This window comes from Loxodonta africana, chromosome 3 (genome assembly GCF_030014295.1).
Source record: "Loxodonta africana isolate mLoxAfr1 chromosome 3, mLoxAfr1.hap2, whole genome shotgun sequence".
In the NCBI taxonomy this organism is placed as follows: Eukaryota; Metazoa; Chordata; class Mammalia; order Proboscidea; family Elephantidae; genus Loxodonta; species Loxodonta africana.
Window position 1 is genome coordinate 151,072,241 of NC_087344.1, and position 11,439 is coordinate 151,083,679.

The following is an 11,439-nucleotide window of genomic DNA, read 5'->3' on the forward strand; positions in this document are numbered from 1 at the left end:
AGCGCCCAAGAACTCCAACATCAAAAAGGGTTCAGATGGATACAGAAACGGAGACAGCCTGCACGAATAACTCTTTGAACCAGGACCCCGGGACCCCTTATTGAACTCCGGATTTGTCCCCGAAATTCTGCTGCCTCTGCCTTTTTCCCATCTTTGTTGATGGCAACTCCACCCTTCCATATGCTCAGGCAAAAAGTGCGAGCTTGGCGCAGATCTTTTCCTCACACTCCACGTCTAATTATTAGGGAATTTTCGTGTTCTCCATGTTAGTACAGCGCTTGAGAGCTCAGGCTGCTATGTAGAGTCCGTAGTTGGAATCCACCAGCCGCTCTTTGGAAACCCTTTGGGGCTGTTCTACCGTGCTCGCTATGAGTCGGAATAGACTCGACCACAGTAGACCTTTTGGTTTTTTGTCCGTCAAATGTGGACTTTGGTCTATACAGTTCCTCCCTTTCCTGAGCTATGAATTTAGACGAAGGACTCTCCTGATAAAGGCGGAAGATCAGTTTAAGGCGTGGCCCTCCGCTTGCTCAGACCTTAGGGTTCGAGACCCTTAATTGCAAAGCCTGGGGTTGGGCTGCCTTTGCCCCTTTTATTTGGCTCTGTCCCTCAAAATCAGCCTGTTCCTGGCCTGTCTTGGGAAGTTGGGGACATGCCTGAGACCCCTTGCTCGACTGGCCTCTCCAGGTCAAGAAACCAACTCCCTTCGGGTTCTGTCTGCAGAGAAGCTTCAAAAGCGCTTTTTTTCCGTTTCTTGAACTGGGCCCTGCCCAGGTGTGCGATATGCGGGGGCGCACGCCGTGAGTTTGTGGTTCTCCAGTAGCCCTCTCTTCTCTGCCCCTGTAAAGAATCCAATGCAGGTCTTCAAGGCAGGCTTGGCCTGTGTTGCTTGTTAGATATTTTCAAAGAGCCAAGTGCCCTAAGACACATGTCTCAGCCTTTGCTAAAGTACAGCTAAAACATGAAGGTGTGATTAAAGTAGTGGACTGAAACTGAGTGGCACAGAACAAGAGACTGCACAAGTGTCAGAGAGGGGACAGAGGGGAGGAGCTGAGGCAAAAGGGCTTCTGAGGAAAGAGTGCAGGTCAGGCCCCAGGGAAAGTGCAGGGTAGGGCCTGGAGGGAGGGTTCTGGTGTTCCTGGGTGGACCTGATGTGTGGATCATTTTGCCTGTGTGCCTGTGTGATAAAATAGATAACAAAACATTTGCTATTTCAACCACTTTATGTGCACAATTCAGTGACAGTAATTACGTTCACCATGTTGTGGAACCATCACCACTGTCCGTTTCCAGACTTTTTCCACATCCTAAAAAATTCAGTGCCCCTTAAGCAATCTTTCCTGCCTTTTCCCTCCCACCCGCCCCTGGTAACCACTAATAAACTTTGTTCTCTACCCATTTGCTATTTTAGAGATTGCAAGTAAGAGGGATCATATAATATTTGTCCTTTTGTATCTGGCTTCTTTCATACAGCATAATTTTTCTAGGTTCTTCCATGTCTTAACATATCACAACTTCCTGTTTATGGCTGAATAATATTCCATTGTATGGATATGCCACATTATGTTCATCCATTCATCTGCTGATGGACACTTGGTTTGTTTATACCTTTTGGGTAATGTGAATAATGCTACAGTGAACACTGGTGTACAAATATCTGTTTGCATTCTTGTTTTCAATTTTGGGGGGTATATTTTTTTTTTATGCCTAGTAGTGGAGGTGTTGGGTCATCTGGGAATTCTATGGTTAACTCTTGAGGAACTGCCAAACGGATTTCCAGAGGCTGTACCATTTTACAATCCCTTCAGCAATGGGTGCGGGTTCCAATTTTCCACATCTTCAGCAATGCTTGTTTTCCGGTTTTCTGCCAAACGGTTGAGCGCTCGGCTATTAACTGAAAGGTGTGTGTTTGGAACCCACGCAGAGGCGCTTCGTTGCCATCCAGTTGATTCAGACTCATAGCGACCCTACAGGACAGAGTAGAACTGCCCCATAGGGTTTCCAAGGCTGTGATCTTTACAGAAGCAAGCTGCCACATCTTTCTCCCGCACAGCGGCTCCTGGATTCGAATTGCTGACCTTTCAGTTAGCAGTCAAGCGCTTTAACCACGGCAGCACCAAATTACAGCCTTGAAACCCTATGGGGTAGTTCTGCAGTGCACTCTTGTGGTCGCCATGAGTCCTAACCAACTCCATGGCAACTACCAGCAAGCGGGGGGATGAATAACATTGCACATCTTTTCATGGAAGCAGCGCCATTAAAGGGGCCACCGAGGCGCTGGTCCGAAGCCCCGGGGTGAGAGCCTTCACAGCTCCTGGGCTGTGGGGAGCTGGAGAGCCCGAGAGGAGCTTTGTTCTGAAAATGGAAACTCTAATGAGCTGCGGGATCTCGAAGCTCTCGGGGCAGGGCCCTCCTCCAAGTCCTAGCTTAACAGATAGGCGCAGAAAACTACATTGTGTCCTAACTGAAGCCGCAGACCCCTTTGCCTGAGGGATTGTTGGTGCTTTTCCCGAGGACTTTCTCCAGCACTTTGCTGCTGGCAGTCGAATTTCAAATGTAGTTGAATATCCTGTGCTGGAAGCCAAAGTACTAGAAAACTGCAGGTTGTACAATTTTCATGGACAAATTCTTAGGTTAGCTCACTCGCCTGGTTCCCGTAGTCCAGTGCTTATCAACTTTGCCTTATGCCCGAAAGGTCCCTGTTTAGAAACCGGGCGGAAACAGGTTTCTTTTGCGGATAGACAAGTGTTCGCCAATAGCCTTGTAAGGGGAAGAAGGAAAAAAAAAAAAAAAAAAAACATTGCAAGAAGACTTCCAATTACTCAGCATCTTGAGCCAGACCTCATTTCTCTGCTCTAAATCAGATTTCAGACCAGGACACAATTCTCATCTGGTTCTTGGGAGGCGGGGCACCAAACGAGACATGCTTTATGTTAGTTTTAGTTCCTGAGAGTTCTAAAGGTTCCCTTTGTTCTCTTCTATCACCTGAACCTTCTCCACCGCCTGACACTGAAAAAGAAAAGGGCCTCAGGAAGCACCGAGGGACCCCTTCAGGCAAAGGAGACTGAGCCTCCCGATATTCCCTGGCTTAGGGTTCCTCGCCTATCCTCGAAACAAGGACAGTGGGGCTCCACACGTTTGCTTTAAGTTCTCACACCAAAAGCAAACGAAAGTGGCAGGAACAAGAGAAAGAGAAAGAGATAACAAAGAGGCATTAAAGCTAAGCCTTGAGAGAAATGACCAATCAAGGCAAATGCAGTGAGCCTTGGTTCGCTTGGTGCTTACTGAGGCCCTTTCCAGGACTTTGCTGCTGGCAGTGGAATTTCGAACTGGGATTGAATTTCGTCCACTGAAAGCCACAAAAGTTAAAGAAGAGCAGCATAGAGTTTTCCTGGGTGTTTCTGTAGTGCAGTGGTTATTATGTTCGCCTCACACGCGAAAGGTCCCCGGTTCGAAAGCGGGCGGAAACAGTTGCTCTTTACTCCTCAAAGCGGATTGCTACTGTTTCTCACTGCTTTAGATCTAGAATCAGACTCGAGTCCCAGAAATTCCCAGAGGGAAATGCACAAACTGTGATGACCCATAGGAAGGTGCAATACAACCAGAAGTACTGCAAGATTTATGCCACTTTATATGAACCTAAATCCTAGGGTGTATCTATGGAAATGGATCCTAAGGGGGTAGAAGCAGGGCGGAGGGAACATAATGTTGGATATGGCCAGATTTACTTATTGACATAGATGCACTAGATAGAAATTCTGGAGCCACTGTGTTTTGAGCAGCTGCCAGCGATTCTAAATTGTTCACTTGAAGCAGTTGACTGAAAACTTCCACCCAAAGGTGGCCTACGGTAAATGAACTTGAAATGCCAGAGCGTCTTTGATGCATTTATTGTAGAGGAAAACACCGAAAGCCTTGGGAGGATTAGAAAGCTACAGGAAATTTATCACGTAAGACATGTTCATTCACCCACATCAACAGCCCCAGGTATGGTCAGGAAGACATTACCTTTAACAAGTATGTGAGAAATACATTTAAGGGACCTGTCCTTGCATATTCAAAGCATTCTGTGGTGGCGATTTTATGAAGGATAGTGGGAACCACTGCCATTGACCTGGGATTTCTCAAATTAATGGGAGTCTTAGTGAGGGTTGCTAAAGAAACAGAACGAGGGATTATAAATAGATAGCTAGATAACTAATGGTGATTACAACTTTATTTGTAATTATAAAAGCATAGAACCAACTTAATTAGTAAAGTATATGGCGAGAGTTAAATAATGCTAAAACCAAACCCGTTGCTGTCGAGTCGATTCGGACTCATAGCGAACCTATAGGACACAAAACTGCCCCACAGGGTTTCCAAGGGGCGCCTGGTGGATTCAAACTGCTGACCTTTTGGTTAGCAGCCGTAGCACTTAACCACTACACCAACCCAAACCAAAAACCCAGGGCAGTCAAGTTGATAGCGACCCTATAGGGCAGAGTAGAGCTGCCCCATAGTTTCCAAGGAGCACCTGGCGGATTCGAACTGCCGACCCTTTTCTTAGCAGCCGTAGCACTCAACCACGACGCCACCAAGGATCCCAACACTACTCCACCGGGGCTTAAATAAATAACACTACAAATAAATAATATGGGGAAAAAAAAACTCTTAGTCAAAAACAACTCCCATGATTCTTTCAGTCATTTCCGAGTTCTCAGTTGCCAAGCAAAGAGGATAGAAGGGTGACTACCATTTCTCTCTGCCTTTCCCTAGTAAGATTTATGGAGCAGAAACGCTGGGAATATCTTAACACGTGCAAAACCTGGGGACCGTCCCTGGGTGGGCTCGAACCACCAACCTTTCGGTTAAGAGACGAACGCGCTAACCGATTGCGCCACAGAGACCGCAGGTAACCCCACTTGTTTGTACAAGGAGTGAACGCCTTTGAACCACTGGACGGTGCCAGCGGCTTTCTGCAGTAAGACCCGCACAAACCCTCGGAAAATCCGGCAGGTTGGGGTGACAAATGGTGTTGTTGATCGCGTTAAAATCAGTGCGTTGGGTGAGTCTGAAGCTAGGAGGGCAGCCGAATGGCCTTCGCCCCTCCTTGCTCCTCCTCCGCCTCAGATGCCTGCAACCCCCGGAGACCCCGGGTCTGCAACCCCTGCCACTGCTGCTCCCCCTTCGCCCGCCCGCCCGCACCATAAGTGCGGAAAGGGGAGCGGTGAAGAGGGGCGAAGGAAAGCAGGGAGGCGTGGGCGAGAACAAGACTTCCAGGAGGCAGGTGCAAAGACTCCGGCCAGGTGCTGGGGAGGAGAGAAAGGTTTCTATCCTGTAGCACAATGGGGAGGGAGGAGCTGAGAGATGGCAAGAAGTGAGAGAAAAGCAGAGCACCTGTGGCTGTTCAAGAACAAAACAGTGTGAATGTTTTCATGTCAAAAAAGTTTAAAGACCAGTGAGCGCTGACAGGTTTGTGGTGCGCCGTGATCGTATAGTGGTTAGTACTCTGCGTTGTGGCCGCAGCAACCTCGGTTCGAATCTGAGTCACGGCAGTGTCTGGCGCTAATTTTGTCACTCACTGGCGCGCTTCGTTTGGTTTGCAGTTCATTCCCGCACGGGCATCGCTCCCCATCTGCGCCTAGAACTAGAAGGCAGCGGGCCTTACAGCTAGAGGTCAGAAGGACAGGAACCCCGACAGCGTGCATACCTGCAGCCAGGTCTAAGGGAAACCTTGAGTGCGCCCCACATCCGGGCAAAATGTGAAATGCCTCTCACTCAGCCTAACAAGTACCTTCCACTGTTGAGATGATGTGGTCATAACCGTTTTCCTAGTAAAGGTATTTCAAATACCAGCTGGGCTTTTGTACACGAAACCAGAATAAGCTTTTAATGCGTTTACAGTAAAATCCAAACCTCCTGCCATAGTCCGTTTGCGGGCCATGTCCCTCACCGCTTGTCTCTCCGTTTTTATGCTAACAGTACATTATTGAAGTGTATGAGTATCACTTATTAATGAAGATCAAAGACCACAGCTTCAGTATGGATTGCACCTCAACATAAAGAAAACAAAAATCCTCACAACTGGACCAATGAGCAACATCATGATAAACAGTGAAATGATTGAAGTTGTCAAGGATTTGATTTTACTTGGCTCCACAATCAACAGCCATAGAAATAGCAGTCAAGAAATCAAAAGACGCGCTGCATTGATTGGGTATATCTGCAGCAAAGGACCTCTTTAAAGTGTTGAAGAGCAAAGATGTCACCTTGAAGACTAAGGTGTGCCTGACCCAAGCCATGGTATTTTCAATCGCATCATATGCATGTGACAGCTGGACAATGCATAAGGAAGACCAACGAAGAATTGATGCCTTTGAATTGTGGTGTTGGCGAAGCATATTGAATATACCACGGACTGCCAGAAGAACGAATAACTCTGTCTTGGAAAAAGTACAACCGGAATGCTCCTAAGAAGCAAGGATGGGGTGACTGCATCTTACATACTTTGGACATGTTATCAGGAGGGATCAGTCTCTCGAGAAGGACATCATGCTTGGCAAAGTACAGGGTCAGCAGAAAAGAGGAAGACCCTAAACAAGGTGGATTCACACACTGGCTGCAACAACGGGCTCAAGCATACCGATTGTAAGGATGGTGCAGGACCGGGCAGTGTATCCTTCTGTTGTGCATAGGGTCAGTACGAGTCAGAGCCGACTCGACAGCACCTAACAACAATAATACAGGAATCTTTAGTGAACAATTACTGAATTTTGACAAATGTAATCAAGTTACAGAAAGTTTCCATCATCCCACCAAGGTCCAAGGAGCTCCTTTCTGGGTAATCCCCATCCCCTACCCACCTCTCGGTTTAATTAATCACTCTTCTGAGGTCTCTCACTAGAGATTAGTTTTGCCTGTTCTTGAAACGCACATGAATGAACGCACATTTTTTGTGTCTGACTCTATTTCTTTTTTTCCACACAACATTATGTTTTCAGGATATGTCTATGTTGTTCGTCTATCACTTCTTCATTGTAGTATTGTTGATGTTATTCCAATGTGTGAGTAAACCACAGTCGATGGACATTTGGGCTATTTCCAGTTTCGGCTATTGTGAAAACGCTCCTATGAGTATGCTCGCCTGAGTCTTTGTGTGGACACGTGTATCTATTTCCCTTAAAGTACTGGAATTGCTGGATCAAAGAATAGGTGCCAGTTTAACCTTGATAGAAGCTGCCGAACTGTCCCCTAGGATGGTTTCTCACCAGCAAAGCCAGTTGCAGTTGTTCCACATCCTTGTCAGCACTTGGTGTTCTCTGCCTTTTAAATGCACCGTTCTGGTGGGTTTGTAAGGGTAACTTTTCATGGTTTAAATTTGTGTTTTCCAATGAGTAATGTATTTTTTTTTAATGACATGGGTCTTGTTTTCCTAAGCCTTTTGGCCATTTAGAAATCCTCCTTTGTGGAGAAAGTTTATTCAATATTTTGCACACTGTTATTGGAGTTGACTTTTTATTGCTGATCTCTAAAAGTTCTGTATACAAGATCTGAGTCATTTTGCAGATAATCGTGTTGTAAATATTTTCTCCCAGTCTGTGGCTTGCCTTTTCACTTTCTTAGGTGGTTTTTCATGAACAGAAGCTTTTAATTTCAATGAAATCTAATGTATCTTAAAAAAATTTTTTTTCCTTATGTTTAAGGCCTATTGTGTTCTCTAAGAAAAATCTTTTTACCCCAGGATGGTGAATGTATTCTCCCCAATTTTCTTCTAGGGACTTTACCATTGTTGTTGTAATTTTTGAATCTCTGACATCTCAGATTCCTCTCCTGATCACAATAAGCTTGCCTTGGCCTCACAGGAATCTTCTCTATATTGCAAAACATTCACAATAGTTACCCGCTTTGCTCTCTGACAGCTACAGGAGCCATGCGTCCCTCCATCTCCCCCTTATTACCCCTCCATCTCTGACATTCTCTCTCTCCTTTTCTGTAGCTGAGAAACCCCAAAAAAACTGAAACAGAATTGGAGAGGCCTAGTCTAATCTGTGTTCAAGAACGCAGGCTCTGGGTTAGGAATCTGATTCAGCCCTTGTATGGCCTGGATAGGTGTGTTAAACTTCATGTGCCTCAGCATTTTCATCCTTTGAAAGTTAAGTTTTAACAAAGAAAAAGCAAAAACAAACAAATGAACAAAAACCACTGGTTGGGAAAATCGTGCCCTTTCTTCCAGCAGTCGCTGTCCTTGGTGCAGTGCTTACCATGTTGCATTCACACCCAGAGTTCAAGTGTTCTCACTCTGGGAAAGGTGAGGACTTGCCTGCTCACTGGAAACCAGGACGAGGTGCTCGGCCTTGTTCTGCTTTGGTTCAAACTGGAGACAGGGATACAACTGGACTAGATCACCTGTCCCCCCGCCCTCAGCTACCGAGGGCTCAGTTCCAGAGGACTCTGACTTCACTGTAGCTTTAGATCAGGAAATTTCATAACATGTTTTTTTCCCTTTCCTTCCTTCTTTGATCTGTCTCCTGCACCTCTTCCCCTGCCCACCCAGAGGAAAGGATTCACTGCTATTCTATCCTGGTGTCCCTTTGATGTTCTTTTGGACAGGATGAAGGGGCCAGTTGTCCTTCCCCTGCAGGAGCAGAAAGAGCTGCCAGCCCCAGGGGAACCACAGCTCACCCAGTGCGCCCTTTCACATCACACGTGTGTGCTTGGCAGGGTTCAGAATACAGCTCAGCCTTAAGCGTCTCTGCAGGTTGAACCAGAAGGGTGTGGGGGTACCAGATCGCCAAGGCAAGATAACTGGGAGCTCCTAAAAATCAAACACCTATGCTCATACAAAGACTTCACCAAAAGAGTAAAATGATTACCTACAGACTGGGAAAAAGTTTTCAGCTGTGACATTTCTGATGTCTAAAATCTTCATGATACTGGGAAAACTCAACTACAAAAAGACAAATAACCCAAGGAAAAAATGGGCAAAAGATATGAACAGGCATCACTAAAGAAGACATTCAGGTAGCTAACAGATACATGAAGAAATGCTCAGGATCATTAGCCAGTAGAGAAATGCAAATCAAAACTACAGTGAGATCCCATCGCACTCCAACTAGGCTGACATTCATCCAAAATACACAAAATAATAAATGTTGGAGAGTTTGTGGAGAGACTGGAACGCTTATACACTGCTGGAGAGAATGGAAAACGGTACAACCACTTTGGAAATCAATTTGTCGCTTCCTTAAAAAACGAGAAATAGAACGACCATAGGATCCAACAATCCCACTCCTTGGAATATATTCTAGAGAAATAAAACCTTTCCACGAACAGATATATGCACACCCATGTTCACTGCAGCACTGGAAGCAACCAAGGTGCCCAACAATGGATGAATGGATAAATAAATTACGGTATATTTACACAGTGGAATACTACGCATCGACAAAGAAATGGATCTGTGAAACATTTCATAACATGGACGAATCTGGAAGCCATTTTGCTGAGTGACGTTAGTCAGTTGCAAGAGGATAAATATTGTATAAGACCAGTATTATAAGAACAGAGAAAAATATTCTTTGATGCTTACTAGAGGAGGAGGGAGGGAGGGAGGGAGGGAGGGAGGGAGAGGGGTATTCACTAATTAGATAGTAGATAAGAACTACTTTAGGTGAAGGGAAAGACAACACACAATACAGGTGAGGTCAGCACAACTGGACTAAACCAAAAGCAAAGAAGTTTCCTGAATAAACTGAATGCTTCTAAGGCCAGCGTAGCAGGGGTAGGAGTTTGGAAACCATGGTTTCCGGGGACATCTAAGTCAATTGGCGTAATAAAGTCTTTTAAGAAAACATTCTGCATCCTACTTTGGAGAGCAGCTTCTGGGGTCTTAAACGCTAGCAAGCAGCCTTCTGAGATTCATCAATTGGTTTCAACCCACCTGGACCAAAGGAGAATGAAGAATACCAAGGACACAAGGTAGTTATGAGCCCAAGAGACAGAAAGAGCTGCACAAGCCAGAGACTACATCAGCCTGAGACCAGAAGAACTAGGTGGTGCCTGGCTTCAACAGATGACTGCCCTGACAGGGAACACAACAGAGAGACCCTGAGGGACTAGGAGAGCAGTGGGATGCAGACCCTAAATTCTTGTAAAAAGACCAGACTTAATGGTCTGACTGAGACTAGAAGGACCCCAGAGTTCATGGTCCCCAGACCTTCTGTTAGCCCAAGACAGGAACCATTCCTGACGAAAACTCTTCAGACAGGGATTGGACTGGACAATGGGTTGGAGAGGGATGCTGCTGAGGAGTGAGCTTCTTGGATCAGGTGGACACTTGAGACTATGTTGGCATCTCCTGCCTGGAGGGGAGATGAGAGGGTGGAGGGGTTACAAGCTGGCGAAATGGACACTAAAAGAGAGAGTGGGGGGAGAGAGTGGAATGTCTCACTAGGGGGAGAATAACTGGGAGTGTGTAGCAAGGTGTATATGGGTTTATGTGTGAGATACTGACTTGATTTGTAAACTTTGACTTAAACCACAATAAAAATTATTTTTAAAAAAAGGTAAATTCTGGTTTCGTGTTAAAAAGCCAGGCTTGTATTTGAAATACCTTTACCAGGAAAACGGTTATGACCACATCATCTCAACAGTGGAAGGTGCTTCTAAGGCTGAGTGAGAGGCATTTCACCTTTTGCCCGGATATGGGGCGCACGCAAGGTTTCCCTTAGACCAGGCTCCAGGTATGCTCACTGTTAGGGTTCCTGTCCTTCTGACCGCTAGCTGGAAGGCTTGCTGCCTTCTAGCCGCAGATGGGGAGCGATGCAGTGCGGGAATGAAATGCAAACCAAGCCGTAAGAAGCGCGCCTATACGTGACAAAACATGTGCCAGATACTGCCATGACTCGGATTCGAACCGAGGGTGCTGCGGCCACATTGCAGAGTACTCACCAGTATACGATCACGGCGCACCACAAACCTACCAGCGCTCGCTGGTCTTCTTAAACTGTACTGAGAGAAAAACATTCACAATGTTTTGTCGTTTTGTTCTTGAACAGCCACAGGTTCTCCGCTCTTCTCCCATTTCCTGCCCTCTCTCAGCTCCTCCTTCCCCGTTGTGCTACACCTTAAAAACCATTCTCTCTTCCCCAGAACCTCGCCTGAGTCTCTGCACAGGCCTCCTGAAGGTCTGGTTATCCTCTACGCCTCCCAGCTTTCCTTCGCTCTTCTTCACCAACCCCCTTTCCCCGTTTATTTTCCGCGCTCCCGCCACACCGACCGCAACCGAGGAGAGCAGGGGACGTCCAGGGCGCGAAGGCGGAGCAGCCGTGCCGTGGATCCCACTGGGCTCAGGCGGGGGTTGCAGACCCGGGGGTCTCCGGGGGTCGCTGGCATCTGAGGCGGACGAGGAGCAAGGAGGGGCGAAGGCCATTCGGCTGCCCTCCTAGCTTCAGACTC

The 11,439-nt window shown here is 46.6% G+C and overlaps 1 non-coding gene across 1 annotated transcript; it reads right to left on the reverse strand.

Moving 5' to 3' along the window:
* Positions 1–4,815: 4,815 nt before the first annotated feature.
* TRNAK-CUU (transfer RNA lysine (anticodon CUU)) lies at positions 4,816–4,889 on the reverse strand. The gene has a single exon. It is a non-coding gene; the product is annotated as a tRNA-Lys (tRNA).
* Positions 4,890–11,439: the final 6,550 nt, after the last annotated feature.